At 37.0% G+C, this 24,359-nt stretch overlaps 1 protein-coding gene and 1 non-coding gene across 6 annotated transcripts in view; both read left to right on the top strand.

The window, feature by feature from the left end:
* LOC141707607 (uncharacterized) overlaps positions 1–21,469 on the top strand; it is a 30,573-nt gene extending 9,104 nt beyond the window's left edge. For 2 of the 5 annotated variants that reach the window (XM_074510852.1, XM_074510848.1), the window contains one exon: positions 12,578–13,319. The gene's annotated coding sequence lies outside the window, so the exon portion shown is untranslated. Of the gene's footprint in view, positions 1–11,184; positions 11,275–12,040; positions 12,512–12,577; positions 13,320–21,307 lie in introns of those variants that run through there. The other 3 variants (XM_074510850.1, XM_074510851.1, XM_074510849.1) reach the window with 3 other exon arrangements.
* Positions 3,050–3,156, top strand: LOC141709728 (small nucleolar RNA R71). Its single transcript, XR_012570292.1, has one exon. It is a non-coding gene; the product is annotated as a small nucleolar RNA R71 (small nucleolar RNA).
* Positions 21,470–24,359: the final 2,890 nt, after the last annotated feature.

The following is a 24,359-nucleotide window of genomic DNA, read 5'->3' as shown; positions in this document are numbered from 1 at the left end:
TTTCTTTCTCTGCCCAAGAACTGCTCCAACTGTATAGATACTTGCATCGCACATCATCTCAAAAGGCTAATTCCAATCAGGTGCAGTTATGACAGGTGCCATGATTAAATTCTTCTTTAAGATCTCAAAGTAGCAAGGAACTTGTCATCAAACTTGAAAGGAACATCTTTCTATAGAAGGTTGCACAAGGGTTTAGAGATTTTCGAAAAGTCCTTGATGAACCGCCTATAGAAACCCGCATGACCAAGAAAGCTGCGGACTCCCTTAACAGAAATTGGTGGAGGAAGGTTTTCAATAACCCCCACCTTGGCTTTATCCACTTCAAGACCCTTAATAGAGACCTTGTGCCCTAGAATAATGCCCTGTCACACCATAAAGTAACATTTCTCCCAGTTGAGAACCAGATTGTTCTCAACACACCTTTTAAGAACGATACCAAGATTTTGCAAGCACTCGTCAAAAGAATCACCGAACGTAGAGAAATCATCCATAAACACCTCCACATTCTGACCAATCATATGAGAGAAGATAGCCATCATGCATCTCTGAAATGTGGCAGGTGCTCCACACAAAACCAAAAGAAAATCTTCTGAAGACAAAAGTACCAAACGGACAAGTGAAGGTAGTCTTTTCCTGATCTTCTGGAACGATACAAATCTGATTATAACCCGAATAGCCATCCAGAAGACAATAGTACTAATGCCCAACCAACCTGTCAAACATCTGATCAATAAAAGGAAGAGGGAAGTGATCCTTCCTTGTGGCCTTGTTCAGCTTCCTGTAATCCATGCAAACTCTCCATCCCGTGACTGTTCGAGTAGGAATGAGCTCATTTTTCTCATTAGCAACAACTGTGATGCGTTCTTTCTTCGGCACTCACTGAACTGGACTCACCCACAAACTGTCAGAAATAGGGTAGATGATCCATGCATCTAGCCAGTTGAGAATTTTCTTCTTCACAACCTCTTTCATTATCGGATTGAGCCTTCTCAACTGCTCCACAATTGGCTTGCTTCATTCCTCTAGCAGAACTTTGTGCATACAATAAGAAGGGTTGATTCCCTTAATATCTGCTATAGTCCATCCAATTATCGATTTGAACTCTCTCAGAATTCTCAAAAGCTTTTCCTCATCACTATCTGAAAGGTCAGATGCAATAATAACAGGAAAAGTAGATGCATCACCTAAAAATGCATACCTTAAGTGTTCAGCCAATGGTTTAAGCTCGAGTGTAGGAGCTTCCTCAATAGAAGGCTTGAGTCGCCCCTCATTATTTTTCAATTCTGACATTCCAAGAGATTCAAAAGGCATATCCAGCCTTCTCTTCCAAGGAGAAGCTTCAGATATTGCAACTGCTCATCACCTTCGTCATCTTCGCTATCTGAAAAATCTCCAACAAGGCCTTCTCTAAGGCATCATACCTTAACATTTGATCAAGTTCTGAAGTAACCACAGAATCAACCAACTCCACTTTTAAGCACTCCTCATTTCAGTAGGGAATTTCATGGCATTGAACACAGTAAAAGTCACATCCTGATCCAGCATTCGCATAGTAAGCTCACCCTTCTGCACATCTATCAAGGTTCGGCCAGTAGCCAAGAATGGTCTTCCCAAGATTATGGGAATCTTCTTATCCTCCTCGAAATCAAGAATCACAAATTTAACAAGAAAGATGAGTTTGTCCACTTTGACCAATACATCCTGCACATTCTCGTGGATATGTAATAGAGCGATTGGCCAACTGCAAGGACATATAAGTATGCTTTGGATCAGGTAAATCCGACTTTTTGAAGACAGACAAGGGCATCAGATTGATGCTAGCTCCCAAATCACACAAACACTTGTCGAATGATAAGTTTCCAATATTGCAAGGAATAGTGAAGCTTCCAGGATCTTTAAGCTTCGGAGGAAAAATATGTTGCAGCATAACACTGCATTCCTCCGTAAGAGCAACTGTCTCTAAGCCATCAAGCTTCACTTTCCGAGAGAGAATACCTTTCATAAACTTCGCATAACTAGGCATCTATTCAAGAGTTTCAGCGAAAGGTATGTTAATATGAAGTTTCTTGAACACCTCTAAAAACTTCTTGAACTTCTTATCCAATTTTTTCTTCTGCAGCCTCTTAGGAAAAGGAAGTGGAGGATAAATCCGTTTCTCCCCTGTATTACCCTCAGGAGGAGTGTGTTCTATAGTAGTCTTCCTCGGTTCCACTTCTACTTCCTTCTGCACTTCTTCTCAGCCACAGTTTTTTCTTCCGAAACTTGAGATTTTTCGGGATTTGCAACTTTTCCAGACCTCAATGTGATTGCCTTAATCTGCTCTTTAGCTTCCTTCTTTCCTGGAACTTCTGTGTCACTAGGTAGTGAACCGGGTTGACGATTCAGCAAGGCATTGCCATTCTGCCCAATTTGATTCTCCAAGGTCTTGATAGACACCGCTTGGCTCTTGCACATGAGCCTCAACTCCTCCAATTCAGATTTTTCATTATATTGTTACAGCTGGAGTTGTTGTCATGGTGCATATTGCGGTTGCTGAAAACCATTAGGGTTGTATTGCTTTACTGCATACTGTTGATAAGGCTGTTGTACCGCATTTTGAGTATTGCTCCAGCTGAAGTTAGGATGATTGCGGTTGTTGGGATGATAGGTGGATGGAACAGGCTGCTGCGACCTCTGAAAGTTGCTCACAAACTGAGCTGATTCAGTAGAAATAGCACACTGCTCTGTCTCATGGGCACCAGCACAAAACTCACATACACTAGTGATCTGATTAACTCCATAATTATCCAAAGAATCCACCTTCATCGTCAAAGTCTTAAGCTGAGCAGCTATAGCAGTAGTTGCATCTACCTCCAGAATTCCTGCTACCTTGCCTTGAGTTAGTCTCTGAGAAGGATTCTGGTATTCATTAGCAGCCATCGGTTCAATCAATTTATAAGCTTCATCGTAGCTTTTAGCCTACAAGGCTCCACCTGATGCTACATCAAGCATGGGTCTAGAAGTTGCACCCACACCGTTATAGAAACAGTTAATGATCATCTAGTCAGGCATCCCATGGTGAGGTCACTTCCTAAGCATCTCCTTATATCGCTCATAAGCCTCACACAAAGACTCTCCAGACTATTGCGCAAATTAAGTAAGAGCATTCCTGATTGCAGCAGTCTTCGCCATAGGAAAGAACTTAGTAAGGAACTTTTGAGCAAGTTCTTCCCATTTGGTAATAGATCCTGGTGGTAGAGAATGTAACCAGCTCTTAGCTTTATCCCTCAGAGAAAACGGGAAAAGCCTTAGCTTAATAGCATCTTCAGTAACATTGTTGAATTTAAAAGTGTCACAGATCTCGATGAAATCTCTAATATACATGTTGGGATCTTCCGTTGGAGAACACCTAAACCGAACTGACTTCTGTATCATCTGAATCGTGCTAGCTTTGATTTCAAAAGTGTTAGCTGCAATGGCTGGTCGGACAATTCTAGACTGAATATCATTGATCTTCGGCTGAGAATAATCCATTAAAGCCTTTGTATTCGCTTTTGGTTCACCCATTGCCACAAGAGCTTCTTCTTCTTTCTCAACTAAGATTTCTTCTTCAACTTTCTCCTCTACAAGAACTTCTTCTACTACTTCCTCCTCTGCTTTTTCCAGTATTCTCTTTCTAAGTTGAGAACGCGTTAGCATACACGCTCTCAAGAGTACCTGAAAAAACAACAAACAAGTAAGTAAAATATCCGAGTCAATGAACTTTAACAAACACTAATGTCAAGCACATAAACTAAAAATAACCACGAGTCCCCGGCAGCGGCGCCAAAAACTTGTTAGGTCGAAAACACGTGTTAATATTCACGCAAGTATACGCGATCGCAAGTAATATATAATTAATTCTAGTTCGTTCCCACAGAGACTCTATTAAGATTAACTTCAATTTATGCACTTATGTACCAATGGTATGGTTATTATTCAATGCTAAGATGATAATAAATTGGGAGTGTTTATAACTACGATTAACTAAGAGATTATACTAATTAATATTAACTAAGAGATTAAAAGGATTGATTAACTATATGACACCAACATGGGATCTTAGCTTCATTAAATACTTCATTCAATAGCCTTTTTGTTCTTAACCTTAGCATGCAATGGTGATGACACTACTCAGATAACACGAAACTAGTAAACGCCAACTTTCGTTGTACGAATACCCTACTACAAGATATCCACAAAAAAGATAGAAGCTGAATAGACACCAATTATATTGAGACCCTATATGTCTATAGATTTTGACAACATAACGGTTTAATGTGCAAGTTATCTATCTTGATTACATAGGGCAAGTAAGATGGTTAAAATTACCTACGAATCATGTATATCAAATACATGAACCTATGCTAGCATGGCAAGTTCTAAACCTCTAAATTCACTTTCACTTCATTAGAGATTAACACGCTATCTTATAAGTTCGTGACGCTCGTAAGACGAATAAGCACAACCAATACTAGAATATCATACAATCACCACACACTAAGGTATCGAAATAAATTAACTAAAGAAATCCATAATTAAATCCGCTAGAACCCCAAGATAACGATTAGCCCATAACCGAACTCATCATCACTGTGGGTTCCGATGAAAGCATGGTATAATAAAATAAGTCTTTATAAATATGAATAATAAAACCAAGTACGTTAAACAAGAGTATAGGTTCAACAAATAAGAAAACTAGCATCCAAGATTATAACTTATAACAAAGAATCACAAGAATAAACTAGATCCTCTTTGCCTTGGTTGAATTGTGCTATACGGTCTGCTTACGCCTTCTCCTTAAGCTCTGATACGTCTTGTTATGAAAAACGATCTTAAGTTATCATTATATAGCAGCCCTGATTAGCAGAGAAGTCCAGAAATCAATCTTCTATTCAAAACAGGATTCTTGAAACCCGTCCTGGTGCGGCCGCGTGCTTCACCAGCATGGGCGCGCTGTCCTTTTGTTCATCTGGCGCGGGCGCGCGCTACTACAGCGCGAGTGCGCTGACCTTCTGGAAAAAATCTGATTTCTGTTTTTTCTTGCTGATTTGAGATGGCGATCCACGAGCAAACTTCCTGGACACATTCCTAGCACCAATTTAGCACAAAATAAATGCTAAATCTCCTGATTCTTTCAACTATACCAAAAATGAAAAAATATTACAAAACGCATCAAATGCACAAGTGGACATAAATCAGGAGATTCTTAGTGGACATAAATGCCACTTAACAATGGTATAGTTGTTAATCCACTCAGCTCCGTACTCAACCATTCCTCAACCCACAACTCATGTTGTAAGCCAAGGGAGTAATCACCAAGCATTCATTCCACCATTTAACCCATTCATTTATCAAAACCACAGTCAATCTATGCATTACTCTAATTCACCCCCAAGTCCTTATGGACAGTATCATCATGCCATGTTTAATTTAACCCCAAAATAGAGTTTCCCCATTTTGATGGTAGTGACCCCAAAGGTTGGGTAATTAAGGCGGAGCAGTACTTTGATTTTGTGAATATAGAATAAGGGAAGAGGGTTAAAATGGCTAGCTTGCACTTTGAGAGTAAGGCCACTGTTTGGTTTCAGTATTATCAATCTAGTAGGGGTATAATTAATTGGAAGGTGTTTGTGAATGATGTAATTACCAGGTTTGAGAACACTGATAACAGAGATGGCCAAGAGTTATTTAACAAGCTCAAACAAACTTCTATTATTTCAGACTACGAGGACAATTTTGAAGAGCTCAGGGCTCTGGTTATAGCCAGGAATAAGGGGTTTAGTGAAGACTATTTTGTGTCTAGCTTTATTAGTGGTCTAAAAGAATCAATTAAAGGCACAGTTCGAATGTTCAGACCCCAGACACTACTAGACGCTGTATTTCTGGCCAAACAAGAAGAAGTCAGGGGCCATAAATCACATTCTACTTATGATGCTAAGCCTAGTATAAGAGCCTCACAACCTTTCACCCCTGTAGTTAAAAACAATCCATAGCCAATCAGAAAATGGAGTGGATTGGGAAATGGTATTATTAATCTAAGATCCACGTTGAATAGTAAAGAGATACTGGAAAGGAGAGAAAAGGGCCAATGTTTCCATTGTGATGCTCCATATCATCCGGGACAATAATGTAAATCTAAACTCTTTATGTTAATTGGAGAAGAGCAAGTACTAGAAGAGGTAACTAAGGTTCACAACTTGGTAAGTGAGATGGAAAAAGCGCTTCACAACCCTGATTTACCTGGTGAAATTTCACTAAATGCTCTATCTAGGAACAACTCATCCAGCACCATTAGCCTACAGGGTAAGTTCAAAGGAAGGAAGCTGAACATTCTAGTAGATAGTGGGTCTACCCACAACTTTATTGATGGAGGCATTGCTATACAAATGGGAGTGTTAACGAAAATGAAGGCACCTTTGATTATCATTGTCGCTGATGGAACAAAAGTATTGGTGGACACCATCTGCAAGTAGCTACAGTATGAAGTACAAGGATTTAAATTTGCTACTGATATGAGGCCCTTCCAATTGGGCGGTTCTGATGTAATTTTAGGCGTTGACTGGCTTAAACATTATAGCTCAGTGACTTTTGATTTCAACAAATGTTCTCTAACTATTTTAAAGGAAGGCCAACCTGTCACCTTATAGGGCATAATCCCTGACAGCTCACTGCAGTTCATTACTGGGAAAAAGCTTAGTAAATTGTTGAAATCTAGCAAAGGCATTATTCAGGGTTGTATCTGTATGATAACAGGTCACCAGCTAGACAATAATCTCACAATTGGAAATGATAGTCCACCTGCAGTGAATGCTCTCTTACAGAAGTATCAACAAGTCTTTGAAGTACCTACAGGACTACCTCCTCCTAGACATCATGATCACAAAATTCCTTTGTTAGAGGGCAGTCAACCAATAAACCAGAGATGCTATAGGGTACCATATATACCAAGGCGGAGATTGAAAAGCAAGTAAAGAAAATGCTCCAATCTGGTATTATTCAAGAAAGTTCTAGCCCATTTTCTTCACCTGTCATTTTGGTTAAAAATAAAGATGGGACATGGAGGATGTGTGTTGATTATAGGAAGGTGAATGATATCACAATCAAGAATAAGTATCTGATTCCTCTGATTGATGAATTATTGGATGAACTTAAGGGAGCAAGCTGGTTTACCAAGATGGATCTCCGATCAGGTTACCATCAAATTAGGGTGGCTCAAGAGGATATTTATAAAAATATTTCAAAACTCATCAAGGTTTATATGAGTTTAAGGTGATGCCTTTCGGGCTCACAAACGCTCCGGCCTCATTTTAATCCCTGATGAACAGTGTGTTTAAAGAGCAGCTCAGAAAATCAGTTCTAGTCTTTTTTTGATGATATATTAATTTACAGCAGAACCTTTGAGGACCACCTATTACACCTGGAACAAGTACTTCAACTCATGACAGATCATCATTTATTTGCTAAAGCAAGTAAATGTATGTTTACTAAGAAGCAACTGGAGTATTTGGGTCGTATCATTTCCACTCAAGGTGTGTCCACTGACCCTAAGAAGATCCTTGCACTGAAGAACTGGCAAGTTCCTCGAAATGTGAAATAATTAAGAGGATTTTTGGGTCTCGCGGGTTATTATAGAAGATTTATCAAGGGATATGGAGCTATAAGCAGACCTTTAACTCAGTTGTTGCGAAAAGACATGTTTTCTTGGGATAATGCAGCAATAGTGGCCTTCAATTCCTTGAAGAATGCTATAATGTTAGAATTACCAGACTATAGCCTTCCTTTTGAATTGGACAAATATGCTACTAGAAGTGGTGTTGGGGCAGTCCTAATGTAAAAGGGCAGGCCATTGGCATTTCTAAGTAAGAGCTTAACTAAAAGACAACGGGGCTTATCAACATATGAAAAGGAGTTGTTGGCACTAGTGATGGCAACTCATAAGTGGCATACCTATCTCCAAGGCCACCATTTTATTATAAGAATAGATCATCAAAGCCTGAAATACTTGTTGGAACAAAGGTTATCTACATTACTATAACATAAATGGCTTGCTAAGGATTATGAGATAATTTATAAGAAAGGTAAGGAAAATGTGATTGCAGATGCATTATCCAGATTGCCAGAGTACAAACAATGCACCATACACGAGATTTCTGTTGTGCAACCTACATGGCTTAAAGAGGTGATTAACAATTATGTACTCGATGAGGATTCTCAAAAAATAATTACTAGTATAGCTGTTCAAGACCCCCAGTATGCTGTATACACCCTTTCAAAAGGTCTGATTAATAAGGAAGAAAAGATTTATATTAGTAGCCAGGGAGACTCCAGGAATCTGATCATGTGGGAGATGCATGATAGTCCTTATGGTGGGCACTCGAGCCAGGAGACTACTTGGAAGAAAGTAGTGCAGTTTTTCTACTGGCTAGGAGTTAAAAAAGATGTGATGACATATGTGGCTGCTTGTGATCTTTGTCGAAGAATTAAATGAGGTAATCACCTACCTGGTGGGTTGTTACAGCCACTGCCTGTACCAGTTCAAGTATGGGAGGATATATCATTAGATTTTATTGAAGGCCTTCCAAACTGTGGTGACAAGGACTGCATCATGGTTGTTGTAGACAGATTAACTAAGATGGGTCATTTCATTCCTTTATTCCATCCTTTCACTTCCACTACAGTTGCTCAAGCATTCTTGGACAACATATATAAATTGCTTGGCATGCCTAAAACTATGGTGTCTGACAGGGATAAATTGTTTACTAGCAATTTTTTAAAGGATCTCTTCAACTCGGTGGGTACCAGATTGCATATGAGTACTTCTTACCACCCTCAAACAGATGGCCAAACAGAGCGTCTAAACAGATGTGTGGAGCAGTTGTTGAGGGCCATGGTAGGGAATCGACCAAAATCTTGGGTGAAGTGGTTGGTGTAATATCCGGGATATATCGTGTAATTATTTTTGTTATTATATAATTATTATGTGTGTTCAGTATCTATCCTGTGAGCTAATTGTTAAGTGTTATCTGTACTTAAATATTTAAAAATAATATTAATTGAGTATTTTAATTTTTATATGTCCAAAATAAAATATAGATAATTGTCATATCTTCCTAATTATTTTTATGTTGGTTTATGGATTTATAAGAATCATATGAAATTTCTAAAATCTTTTTTCGGGTAATTAAAGTCTATTTTATAAAAACGGGAACCAACCGACGTCACCCGTTGTTACATTTTTGGAACCCGAAACTCTTTCGAGAACTCCTTCCTAACCTAATTGTAATATTCCGAGCATATTCCATGTTTCGATTTTTTCGATCCGGCGTACGGTTTGTCCTGCGCGGGTCCCGGCGCAACATTTTCGATACAATATTCGTTTCGGTAAATCAATAAAACCCGTATTTTCGATAAACGGGAGATTTTTATTAAACTATCCCAATTATCACTTCGTAGTACGTGTAACCAGGCGCTGAGACCAAGACCGCAGTACAAATTGTACTGATTTGGATAATTATCCCGAAAACCGATACCGTTTGGATCAGTTTTTACAAATAAACGTACCGTTTTATATCCGGAATGATCCAACGGGATACTAATTTTGTGTAATTATAAATAGCCTTTTACCGTATTTTATTTCGTATCAAAATCATTTGCAGATAGTTAATTCTATAATTTTCAGAGAAAAACCCTAATTACATAAACTGTTCTAAGAATCAAACAGCAAAACGAAGGCGTTACCGATCTCTGTTTTCAAAGCTTGAGTAACCAAAACGAAGGATTTGAAGTGTTCTATCAGATTCTGAGCTTTGTTTCACTGCAGAAATCAAGGTTATTTTTCTAAAAATTTATTTATTTTCGAATTTATTTTATTAAAAATATGAATTTTTGTTCGGATGATTGTTTGTATGATTTGATGATTTCATGTTGTAGAGCTTGTTTTCCTGATGATTTTCATATGTCATACGTCTGATTTGGAGTTCAATAACATGCTCAAAACTGGGTTTAATTTTCGAATTTCAAAATTAGGTTTTATAACCCGTATTAATGTTCTTAATTGAAATTTGGGGGTTTCTTATTCTGTGATAGATTGATGTTGTGTTATGGTGGGTTGTGTTCTCTGTGAAATTTGCAATCTAGTCGTATAAGTTTCATGAACCAACGAGGTCTGTAGAGAAGGGAGTTGTGTTTTGAAGTTTTCCGATGTTCGCCGGAAACTGGAAAACTTCACGGCCAAATTCCGGCCAACTCAGGGATTGTTGGGTTGTTTTGATTGCATGATTGTATTCCTGGTAATTTGTAGATGTGATCTGGAGCTTGTGGTAAGGTGAGGAGGTCGGAATCGTGTTCTCCGGCGAACCCGACTGTTTTCCGGCGAAGGACTGGAAAATTACAGTTTAGTACCCCAACTTTTGAAAACGATGCAGTTTGGTCCCTGTAGTTTCCAGAGTTTGCAAAAGTTGGATTCCTGTTTTAAAAATGTTTAAAAATCATATTTCCTATTTATTTTTATTATAAAAAATCATTTTTAATTTCTGAAAATTCTAAAAATTATTATTTTAATTCTGAAAATTATTTTTAATTCACAAATAAATCTAAATTAATTAGTTAATTAATTTCAGTTAATTTCTAATTGATTAATTGGTCAATTAATTCGAAAATTAATTGATTAATTAATTTAATTAATTATTAATTGATTTTAATTAATTATTTAATTAGATTTAATTATTTACAAATGATTTAAAAATTCTGAAAAATAGTTTCGAGTTTTAAAATATTATTCTAAATTATTTCCAAGGCTCGATAATTATTCTAAAATTATTTCGGAACTAGAATTGGCCAACCGAACCCTGTTTATTAACTCAAAATTGATCCAACGACCCGTTTTAATTCCGAAAAATGTTTTAAAAATCATTTTAAATACCAGAAAGCCTATTTATGACTCGAGACTTCTTTATAAATAATATATCATTGATTACGTGATGTATTATGTGCTATATGTGACTTGTTAATTGACTATCGATCTATATATTCGGTGTTTACTTGATTATTGCATAACTTTCAATCCGTTAATCGGATTTGGGTAAAACGAAGGGTAGATAGAAGTATGTGTTGAATAGAATTCTATGAGTAAATTATTGATAGATGCTTATGATATATGAGCAGAAGAGGCAAGACGTAGGAAAGGGAAACAGATAGTTGAGGAGTAAGACGCTTGTGATTGGAAGCGAGTGCAGTGTAGTAAGCTAATATCAGGTAAGTGTTCTGAACTTTCTCGAGATATTGTAGTATTTGATAGTCAGATTGATATTGCAAGTGCTTTGAAGCACTGAAACCTAAACTCTGATTCCAGTTATTGTTCTTGAGCCATAAACCTTATTCTTTCTTAGACCGTTGATTGTTGTATACCCAAACACGAACCTCAAGTATACGATACTATTCCACAAATACATGCAAACAAAATCCCAACCACTGAACTGAATTACTTGTACATTCAATCATTGGATCCTATGCATTGAAAGCCCAAATCTTTGAAACCCTGAAATGTTGATTCCTTTGTTATCCAATTCTTTCATTGCCCAGCATCCAAGCTTTTAAATTGCCTTATTGATCCTTACAAGAATTGAAACCCTTTCATTGTTAAACATTTATTGTTGATAATGATTTCGGTTAATTGTTTATTATTGCATATTCTGTTATTATGTTAGAATTGGATTGGTTTTTATAAAATTGTGGACCAGATTCGTGGTCAGACCATATAATGGTCAAGTTAGGCCAATGTGTGCCTTGGATCCAGTAGTTAGAGCAATGCTGTGTGCCTTGCTCGGGGTTAGTGCGTGACTGATCAGTAGCCTAACCTTGGTTTTTAAATTAAAAGTATAATATCCAATTCTAAATCATAATCCAATGTTCACTTGATATCATAATCATATTCACCTGATGATCATTATTCTCAGTTTTGTCATTTTGACTTGCTGAGCTAGTTAGCTCATTTGTACGATGTTGTTTATATTCTTTCCAGTTAAAAAAGAACCAGTTGGTAGCAAGGATCCCCAGTCCAGCGCAAGAGCTAGGGGTTTAGGTTGAGAAAGCTGAGCTAGTAGGCTTCTTTTGGGATAATTTAAGTTTGTAAAAGTTTGTAATAATGTTTAATACTTAGTTTGAGTTTGAAATAGTTGGGATTTGAACAGTTTGTAATATATTAGTGTGTTTGGATTGTGTGCATACTTTAACCTGTTGCGGTCCGTGGTGGTTGGTAAGTAGGGTCACTGCATATATTATTATTATCTTTATTATTGTTATAAGCAGGTTATAATTAAGGTGTGTGTGTGGACCCCAAACTTCTGACCCGGGTTTGGAGGGCGCCACAGGTTTGGTATCAGAGCTACAGGTTATAAGTCACTGACACAAGCCTAGGTTGACGGGAATGGGTAGAGGGATAGGATTAGAAGTAAGGTATAGGATGATAGAACGTCGAGAGGTTGAGTGTTATGGTATAACTGGTATTAGTATAGTTTGCGTCGTGGTACGAGATTCTTATATTACGATATGATTTCAGATAGCAGAGATGGCCGACTCTTTTATTCCCGTATCAGCTGATCACTCAGAGTCTTCAGTTAGAGTACCAGCATCGGATCCACGTCCTGTTATTCCACCAGCATTGGCTATTCTACCTCCACCGGTGTTGCAGAACGTACCATTGCAGGCTATTCCACCTCCAGGCACGAGGCCACCTGTTAGAGGACCCCCACCAGCTGATTCAGATTCCACTGGGCATTCAGTAGCGAGTGCCCCATTCCAGTCTATATTGCCCCCAGTTCCTTATTACCGTTATGAGGCTCTTCTATTGGAGCGTGATTCCTTGTTGGCTCAGATTAGAGAGTTACAACATATCATCAGGACTACAGATATTGATCGTGGTGTGAGGGAGCTTCGAGAGGAGATTCATGTGACACGGAGGGTTCTTGAGGCTAGGCTACATGGAGCTACACTACCTGGCAGAGGCCCTGATGCACTGCTGGGCTGGGCTACTGAGGTGATGGAGGACTTTGAGAGGCTGGCAGGACCAGAGTTTCCTTGGAACTGAGTTAGAGATTCTGAGATGGAGATGTTGAGCAGTGTTGTTATGATTATGTAGTATGTATAGTAGTGTGTAGTGTGTATCAGTAGACTCTTGAGTTGTATTTATAGACTAGCGATGCCGACTAGTGAGTAGGTTGTTGTACCCTTTTTTGCTTTTACTTTTGAAGCGTCTTTACGCTTGTACTACCTAAAACTTTTGATCTATATATATCAGTACCTTTTTCCTTTCCAACACTGTCATTTACTTTATTGCACCTGTTTTACTTTACCCTATTTATTGTACCAGTATACCCTGTGATACCATGTACCCTGTTTTCCATAACTGTTTATATTCTGTAAAGAAGCATGTAATTTACTTAGTTACAACTGTTTTCAAAAAGAGATATTCCTATTTTACAAAACTTTTCTTTTATATAAAGATTTGATTCAAAAGCTAAATAAATTGATTGATTCTTTACAGAAAATGCCTCCTAGAAGAAATACCCGCACCAACACCCAGAATGAAGAAACCAACAATAATAACCAAGATGATACAAACCAGAATGTGAACCCAGGACCCATGGACCCAGCAATAGCCCAGATTCTTCAAATCTTGGCCCAACAAACAGTTCACCTGGCACAACAACAGCAGAGACAGACCAATCCCCAGGTAACTTTCAAAACTTTTCAGGCAGTAAACCCACCAGAATTCAAGGGTTCCTTAGAACCAATTGAAGCAAATGTGTGGCTAAAGGAAATAGAGAAGGCATTTGCCTTGGTAAAAGTGAAAGAGGAGCAGAAGGTTGAATTTGCAAGTTACTATCTGAAGAATGAGGCCACCTATTGGTGGGAAATGGTGAAGACATTGGAAAGCACAGATGTTATTACTTGGGAAAGGTTTAAGGAATTGTTTTTAGAAAAGTATTTTCCTCAGTTTGTTCAGGATCAAATGGAGCTGAAGTTTGTAGAATTAAAGCAAGGGAACATGTCGGTAACAGATTATGAGGGGAAGCTTGAGGAATTGTCAAGGTATGTGCCGTCGTATGTTGATACTGATAGAAAGAAAGCTAAGAGATTCCAGCAAGGCTTGAAGCCATGGATCAGAGGGAAGGTAGCTATTTTTGAATTGGATATCTATGCCGGGGTTGTACACAAAGCTATGATCGCAGAGACAGAGAGTGAGATGTTCCAGAAAGAAAAGGAAAGCAAGAAAAGGAAGTTGAGGGAAGTGAGGATCAGTCACAAACAGGGAAGTTTCCAAATTTTAAGAAGGGCAAGTTTCAGCCAGGGAGAAATTTTAGTTTCAGGAGACAAAATGCAGGAGACGGAGGCCAGGGCAATCGTCCAGCTAATGTGAATCAGCCGAATCAGTTGAGATTAACTTTTCCAAATTGTCAAGTATGTGGAAAGAAGCATGGAGGAGTTTGTAACAAGTTGAATGTGGTATGTTTTAAATGCAACCAGAAAGGGCACTACTCGAGGGAGTGCCGAAATCAGCCAGCAAGAGAGCCAACAAATAAGGATCAGCCTATCCGGAATCCAGCAGTGAAGGTTCCAGCCATTGGATTTACATGCTTTAAATGTGGGAAGCCAGGACATATGGCCAGGGATTGCAAGACACCAGCCTCAGTCAGTAATGCATTGAGGATTATGGGATCTACTCCAACAGTGAATGAGACTCCGAGGGCTAGAGTTTTTGACATGTCGGTGAAGGATGCGATCCAGGATACGGATGTCGTGGCAAGTACGCTTAATGTGAATTCTTTATGTGCCAAAGTGTTAATAGATTCGGGAGCAACTCGATCGTTTGTTTCACAAGATTTTGGTAGTAAGTTAAATTGTCCAGTTGGGTATTTAAATGAAATAATGACTGTGGAATTAGCAAATCAAGAACGTGTAACTGTTAACCAAGTTTGTGGGAATTGTGAGATTGAGATTTCTGGTAGTAAGTTTTGTGTAGATTTGATACCATTTAAGTTAGGAGAATTTGACGTTATATTAGGGATGGATTGGTTATCTAAGCACGATGCCCAGATAGATTGTCGAAATAAGAAGGTAATGGTGAAGACGCCTGACGATAAGATAGTAACGTTCAAGGGACAGAAGCAGGTAAATAAGTTCTTAACGATGATTCAAGCCAAGAAGTTACTACGACAAGGATGTGAGCATTTCGTAGCATATGTGATTGACAGAAGTCAGGAGCCAGCAAAACTTGAAGATATTCCAGTTGTGAAGGAATTTCGAGACGTGTTTCCCGACGAGTTACGAGGACTTTCTCCAGATAGAGAAATTGAATTTGCAATCGACTTAGCACCTGAAACCGAACCAGTATCCAAGGCCCCGTATAGAATGGCGCCCGTTGAAATGAAAGAGTTAGCAAAGCAATTACAAGAGCTGTTAGAGAAAGGAGTAATCAGACCCAGCGGATCCCCGTGGGGTGCACCGGTATTATTTGTTAAGAAAAAAAGATGGAAGTATGAGACTGTGCATCGACTATAGGGAGCTCAACAAGCTTACGATCAAGAACAAGTATCCGTTACCCAGAATTGATGATTTATTTGACCAATTGAAGGGAGCCAAGTATTTCTCCAAAATCGATTTAAGATCGGGAAATCATCAACTGAAGATCAAACCAGAAGATATACCAAAGACAGCTTTCAGAACAAGGTATGGGCATTATGAATTTCTAGTAATGTCTTTTGGATTGACCAACGCCCCAGCAGCATTTATGGACCTAATGAACAGAATTTTCAAGGAATATTTGGATAAGTTCATTATTGTGTTTATAGATGATATTTTAATTTATTCAAAGACGGAAGAGGATCATGAGGAACATTTAAGGACAGCTTTGGAGATTTTAAGGAAAAAGAAGTTATATGCTAAATTGTCGAAGTGTGAGTTTTGGCTACAAGAAGTTCAGTTCTTAGGACACATAATCAGTAATGAAGGGATCAAAGTGGACCCGACAAAGATCGAGGCAATTACGAATTGGGAAAGACCGAGAACACCCACTGAGGTAAGAAGTTTCTTGGGATTGGCAGGATATTATCAACGATTCGTTCAGAATTTCTCAAGAATTGCAACACCATTGACAAAGCTTACACGAAAGAATGAAAAGTTTATATGGAATGACAAGTGCGAAGAAAGTTTTCAGGAATTAAAGCGGAGATTAATCACAACACCTGTTTTGTCACTTCCAGACGATCAAGGGAATTTCGTAATTTATAGCGATGCTTCTTACAAAGGATTAGGATGTGTTCTTATGCAGCACGACAAGGTGATTGCGTATGCGTCAAGGCAATTGAAACCACACGAACAGAAGTACCCTACTCATGATTTGGAGTTAGCAGCTATAGTTTTCGCTTTGAAGATTTGGAGACATTATTTGTATGGAGAAAAGTGTGAGATTTTCACGGATCATAAAAGTTTGAAATATATATTTACCCAGAAGGAACTTAATATGAGACAAAGGAGATGGTTAGAATTGATCAAGGATTATGATTGCTCGATTAATTATCATCCCGGTAAAGCGAACGTTGTAGCAGATGCGTTAAGTCGGAAGGAAAGGTTAAATATGTTATCCGTACCTGAAGAGATATATAAAGAATTTTAAAAATTGGAATTGGAGATTAGAATTTGCAAGCCTGAGGAAGCAAAAGTGTACGATATGATTTTCCAACCGGAGTTATTGGAGAAAATAAAGAAATGCCAGAAAGAGGTAATGGATCAAGATATAAATAGTTTGGTAGGTGAGGAATTATGCACGCAACAAGATGATCAAGGTATTCTTAGGTTTTCTTCACGAATTTGGATTCCACCAGTAACGGAGCTGAAAAATGAAATTTTACAAGAGGCACATAGTTCAAGATATTCCATCCATCTAGGGAGTACCAAAATGTACAGAGATTTAAAGAAGAATTATTGGTGGCCAGATATGAAGAGGGAAATTGCGGAATGGGTTAGCAAATGTTATACCTGTCAGAGAGTTAAAGCAGAGCATCAGAGACCAAGCGGATTACTACAACCATTGGAGATTCCAGAGTGGAAGTGGGAACATATTACCATGGATTTCATAGTTGGATTACCAAGGACAAGGACTAATCATGATGCCATTTGGGTTATAGTAGATAGACTTACCAAGTCAGCTCATTTTCTGCCTATAAATGAAAGATTTTCGCTCGACAAATTAGTTCATATGTACTTGAAAGAGATCGTAGTTCGTCATGGAGTTCCAGTGTCTATTGTATCTGATAGAGATCCAAGATTTAATTCAAGATTTTGGAAGAGTTTTCAAGAATGTTTGGGAACAAGATTGAATATGAGTACGGCCTATCACCCCCAAACGGATGGCCAAAGTGAAAGAACGATCCAGACAATCGAGGACATGCTACGTGTTTGTGCTATTGATTTCAAAGGAAGTTGGGACGAGCATTTACCCCTGGTAGAGTTTGCCTATAACAACAGTTATCACGCCAGTATTGGGATGCCACCTTATGAAGCCCTTTATCGACGCAAATGTAGATCTCCAGTATATTGGGATGAAGTAGGAGAACGCAAAATACTCGGACCTAAATTGGTGCAGCAGACAAAGGAAGTTGTTGAAATTATCCAGAAAAGATTAATAGCCGCACAAGATCGTCAGAGGAAATATGCAGACCAGTCAAGAAAAGACATGGAATTTGAAGAAGGAAGCTTGGTATTATTGAAAGTATCACCGTGGAAAGGACTAACGAGGTTTGGGAAGAAAGGGAAGCTAAACCCAAGATATGTCGGACCTTTTGAAATCCTAAAGCGTATTGGCAAAGTAGCTTACGAGTTGGCGTTACCTCCGTACAATACATTCAAAATGTTTTTCATATATCAATGCTTAAGAAATATAATCCAGACTCCAGGCATGTAATAGAATATGAGCCAATAGAACTTCAAGCAGATTTATCATATGTAGAGAGCCCGGTAGAAGTTCTAGAAGAGAGAGAGAAAGTATTGAGAAATAAAGTGGTAAAGTTAGTAAGAGTATTGTGGAGAAACCCAAAGGTTGAAGAGTCAACCTGGGAGTTAGAAAGTGATATGAGAGAAAAGTACCCTCATTTGTTTTCTTAGAGATTCTGAGGATAGAATCCTTTTAAGGGGGGAATAATGTAATATCCGGGATATATCGTGTAATTATTTTTGTTATTATATAATTATTATGTGTGTTCAGTATCTATCCTGTGATCTAATTGTTAAGTGTTATCTGTACTTGAATATTCAAAAATAATATTAATTGAGTATTTTAATTTTTATATGTCCAAAATAAAATATATATAATTGTCATATCTTCCTAATTATTTTTATGTTGGTTTATGGATTTATAAGAATCATATGAAATTTCTAAAATCTTTTTCCGGGTAATTAAAGTCTATTTTATAAAAACGGGAACCAACCGACGTCACCCGTTGTTACGTTTTTGGAACCCGAAACTCTTTCGAGAACTCCTTCCTAACCTAATTGTAATATTCCGAGCATATTCCATGTTTCGACTTTTTCGATCCGGCGTACGGTTTGTCCTACGCGGGTCCCGGCGCAACATTTTCGACACAATATTCGTTTCGGTAAATCAATAAAACCCGTATTTTTGATAAACGGGAGCTTTTTATTAAACTATCCCAATTATCACTTCGTAGTACGTGTAACCAGGCGCTGAGACCAAGACCGCAGTACAAATTGTATTGATTTGGATAATTATCCCGAAAATCGATACCGTTTGGATCAGTTTTTACAAATAAACATATCGTTTTATATCCGGAATGATCCAACGGGATACTAATTTTCCGTAATTATAAATAGCCTTTTACCGTATTTTATTTCGTATCAAAATCATTTGCAGATAGTTAATTCTATAATTTTCAGAGAAAAACCCTAATTACATAAACTGTTCTAAGAATCAAACAGCAAAACGAAGGCGTTACCGGTCTCTGTTTTCAAAGCTTGAGTAACCAAAACGAAGGATTTGAAGTGTTCTATCAGATTCTGAGCTTTGTTTCACTGCAGAAATCAAGGTTATTTTTCTAAAAATTTATTTATTTTCGAATTTATTTTATTAAAAATATGAATTTTTGTTCGGATGATTGTTTGTATGATTTGATGATTTCATGTTGTAGAGCTTGTTTTCCTGATGATTTTCATATGTCATACGTCTGATTTGGAGTTCAATAACATGCTCAATAGTGGGTTTAATTTTCGAATTTCAAAATTAGGGTTTATAACCCGTATGAATGTTCTTAATTGAAATTTGGGGGTTTCTTATTCTGTGATAGATTGATGTTATGTTATAGTGGGTTGTGTTCTCTGTGAAATTTGTAATCTAGTCGTATAAGTTTCATGAACCAACGAGGTCTGTAGAAAAGGGAGTTGTGTTTTGAAGTTTTCCGATGTTCGCCGGAAACTGGAAAACTTCACGGCCAAATTCCGGCCAACTCAGGGATTGTTGGGTTGTTTTGATTGCATGATTGTATTCCTGGTAATTTGTAGATGTGATCTGGAGCTTGTGGTAAGGTGAGGAGGTCGGAATCGTGTTCTCCGGCGAACCTGACTGTTTTCCGGCGAAGGACTGGAAAAATACAGTTTAGTACCCCAGCTTTTGAAAACGATGCAGTTTGGTCCCTGTAGTTTCCAAAGTTTGCAAAAGTTGGATTCCTGTTTTAAAAATGTTTAAAAATTATATTTCCTATTTATTTTTATTATAAAAATTCATTTTTAATTTCTGAAAATTCTAAAAATTATTATTTTAATTCTGAAAATTATTTTTAATTCACAAATAAATCTAAATTAATTAGTTAATTAATTTCAGTTAATTTCTAATTGATTAATTGGTCAATTAATTCGAAAATAATTGATTAATTAATTTAATTAATTATTAATTGATTTTAATTAATTATTTAATTAGATTTAATTATTTAAAAATGATTTAAAAATTCTGAAAAATAGTTTCGAGCTTTAAAATATCATTCTAAATTATTTCCAAGGCTCGATAATTATTCTAAAATTATTTCGGAGCCAGAATTGGCCAACCGAACCCTGTTTATTAACCCGAAATTGATCCAACGACCCGTTTTAATTCCGAAAAATGTTTTAAAAATCATTTTAAATACCAGAAAGCCTATTTATGACCCGAGACTTCTTTATAAATAATATATCATTGATTACGTGATGTATTATGTGCTATATGTGACTTGTTAATTGACTATCGATCTATATATTCGGTGTTTACTTGATTATTGCATAACTTTCAATCCGTTAATCGGATTTGGGTAAAACGAAGGGTAGATAGCAGTATGTGTTGAATAGAATTCTATAAGTAAATTATTGATAGATGCTTATGATATATGAGCAGAAGAGGCAAGACGTAGGAAAGGGAAACAGATAGTTGAGGAGTAAGACGCTTGTGATTGGAAGCGAGTGCAGTGTAGTAAGCTAATATCAGGCAAGTGTTCTGAACTTTCTCGAGATATTGTAGTATTTGATAGTCAGATTGATATTGCAAGTGCTTTGAAGCACTGAAACCTAAACTCTGATTCCAGTTATTGTTCTTGAGTCATAAACCTTATTCTTTCTAGACCGTTGATTGTTGTATACCCAAACACGAACCTCAAGTATACGATACTATTCCACAAATACATGCAAACAAAATCCCAACCACTGAACTGAATTACTTGTACATTCAATCATTGGATCCTATGCATTGAAAGCCCAAATCTTTGAAACCCTGAAATGTTGATTTCTTTGTTATCCAATTCTTTCATTACCCAGCATCCAAACTTTTAAATTGCCTTATTGATCCTTACAAGGATTGAAACCCTTTCATTGTTAAACATTTATTGTTGATAATGATTTCGGTTAATTGTTTATTATTGCATATTATGTTATTATGTTAGAATTGGATTGGTTTTTATAAAATTGTGGACCAGATTCGTGGTCAGACCATATAATGGTCAAGTTAGGCCAATGTGTGCCTTGGATCCAGTAGTTAGAGCAATGTTGTGTGCCTTGCTCGGGGTTAGTGCGTGACTGATCAGCAGCCTAACCTTGGTTTTTAAATTAAAAGTATAATATCCAATTCTAAATCATAATCCAATGTTCACTTGATATCATAATCATATTCACCTGATGATCATTATTCTCAGTTTTGTCATTTTGACTTGCTGAGCTAGTTAGCTCATTTGTACGATGTTGTTTATATTCTTTCCAGTTAAAAAGGAACCAGTTGGTAGCAATGATCCCCAGTCCAGCGCAAGAGCTAGGGGTTCAGGTTGAGAAAGCTGAGCTAGTAGGCTTCTTTTGGGATAATTTAAGTTTGTAAAAGTTTGTAATAATGTTTAATACTTAGTTTGAGTTTGAAATAGTTGGGATTTGAACAGTTTGTAATATATTAGTGTGTTTGGCTTGTGTGCATACTTTAACCTGTTGCGGTCCATGGTGGTTGGTAAGTAGGGTCACTGCATATATTATTATTATCTTTATTATTGTTATAAGCAGGTTATAATTAAGGTGTGTGTGTGGACCCCAAACTTCTGACCCGGGTTTGGAGGGCGCCACAGTTGGCACTCGCAGAATTGTGGTACAACTCCTCTTACCACAGTGCAATTAAGATGAGCTCTTTTGAGGCTTTGTATGGGACTGCACCTAGACAGGTATGCTCTCCTGCAACTCACCGATCCTCTAATGACCTAGTGCAATATTTCCAGATCAAACGTGAGGCTATGAACCAATTGCTTTGTGATGCAATTTTGACTGCTAAATAGAAATACAAGTATTATGCATACACTAAAAGATAAGAGGTACAATATCAAGTAGGGGACATGATCTTTTTAAAACTACAGCCTTATAGACAATTGTCCGTGGCCATAAGGAGGTACCTCAAATTATCACACAAATACTTTTGTCCATTCAAAGTCCTGGAGAAAATTGGTAATGTGGCTTATAAACTAGAACTGCCTCCTGGAAGTGTTGTACATCCTATCTTTCATGTGAGTTTACTCAAGAAGAAATTTGGTAGTAAATACGTAGTAACCACCACCCTGCCTAATCTGGGTAGTGAAGGACAAATTTTGGTTCATCCAGTCGAAGTCTTGGGCAGGAATATGATTAAGAAGGGTAATTCAGTTATAGTCCAGTGGTTGGTACAGTGGTCCAATATCGTACCAGAAGATGCTACTTGGGAGTTGGCTTCAGTTATCCAAGAACAATATCCTGACTTCAATCCTTGAGGTCAAGTATTAATTTAAGGAGGGGATATTGTAACTATCTAAGCAAGATAGTTAATTAAATTAATAAGTTATTTACTTACTAAGGATAACATCTGTTATATTGTCGTTTTCGAAGCACGGGGAAGAGAATATATTGGATCACGAGCCCAATAACTTATAAAATGCAAATGAATGGATAACTGGCACGCGTCCATGAGTTGCTACTTATAGGATTGGAGGGTATTGGATAGAGCAGACTTGGAAAACAATTTTTCTCTTCTCTGTATTTCATTTCTCCTGTTCTCTTTACCTTTATCTTTCAATGAAACTTTTAGTTGTTCTCTTTTAATCCTGCCTTTACTTTATTTGCACCTTTGCTTTTATCTACTTTGATCCTCTAGTTGGTTACAAAGAATTCACTGGTGGATGGTGAATTGAACTTAGGCTCTTCATTTAGCTTAATATATCCACTCAGTTACAACTCTAAATTTTGTATTTTTCAGTTTTTTTAATATGTTTCTGCTCATAATTATTACCAGTATGTATCTAGTGATGCAATATGAATTCCCACAGAACATGAAACATTTTTGGTTCTTTTATCTACCACGGGGACCAAGAATATCAGTGATAGAAGAAACTGAAGAAAAATAATATCAAATAGAACCATTACCTGAGTTTGTATGTGAACTAACTTCAAGGTGTAATTTTTTAGCTTTTTATCGCAACGCGTGGACTATTAAGTAGGGTTTGGTGCTAAATTTGCAATTCACATAAACACATTTATATGGTTGTATTATCATGTATGGATGTGATGAAGCATTTTAGCAAGTTGCTACTACTAGCAGGGGATTTGTAAAGATTAGACATGTAGTATTAAAACACATAAAAAGGTTGTAGTTGCATCATTCCATGTTTGGCTATACAACAGTGTTAACAGAATCTACAAAATCAGCAGGTACTTCCCAAGTCTATCTATACTTATTAAGAATATAGAATTTAATGTGAGGTGTCCTGTTTAGAGAATTAAAGTCTGTAGCAATCTTTTCTTTCTAAAAAGTTAAGATTATTAAATGGAACATGTACTATCAAGAATCACACCAATACAGATTCCCGTCATCTAAACACAACATGTTTACTTTATACTTCTTCTCCCATATTTCAGGAAGATAACTGAGGTTTATCTCCACATATGGAACTGCCAGTGAGCTTAGCCACTAGGAACATCAAATCACAGTTTGATATAGGATTACAAAGAATTAAAATCTACACATCTGTATCATAATTTATCATTTTTCCGCCATTAATTCATTCTAAACTTTCGTTATCAGTGATACATGCCCGAAATGTTCAGTTTCAGTCCAACAATATCTATGTCACATGAGACAACTTGAAACGCTTTACATATGGTCTACTACCAATCATTACTAAACATTTTTAGTTGTTATATATCAATGTCATTTATGTATCAGATCTGGCCTTTCAGATGAAAAGTTATTTGACAGAAAATATATTTAGGAAAATATACAAGAAGTTTCAGGTTGAATATTTCCATCACACTATGTAATGGTATTTATGTATATCAACCTATCTTTTAGAATACTATAGTCTACAACTAATCAGATGCAGTAATGAAAATTGACGTGTAAAATAACTGCAAGTGCACAACAGTTAATTGTAGCAAATACAGGTCGATTCTCCGAGACTATGAATTTTCAAAATCCTAACAATTTAAATCAGGCGAACTAGACAATAAGATTTGAGAGGAGTTTGAATTAACCTAATTAGCAAATAGATCAAATAATATGAAAAAACCTAGGAATCCGAATCTGTTAATCAATCACAATTAATATCAACCCGCCCTAAAATTAATTCTCTTTTCTTCACAAAAATAACGTATATCAATTAACGAGACAAGCACATACTATAAAACTTGCTATCTAATAATAACCCATCAAAACTTCATGGATTAAGCATAGATTATGAAAAATAAATCTGGTAACAATAATATATCAAAATCACTTTGTCAATTGAACAATTAAGCATCAAGAAAAATCT

This window comes from Apium graveolens, chromosome 2, assembly GCF_009905375.1.
Source record: "Apium graveolens cultivar Ventura chromosome 2, ASM990537v1, whole genome shotgun sequence".
Taxonomy (NCBI): Eukaryota; Viridiplantae; Streptophyta; class Magnoliopsida; order Apiales; family Apiaceae; genus Apium; species Apium graveolens.
This window is presented reverse-complemented; position numbering and strand designations above follow the sequence as displayed.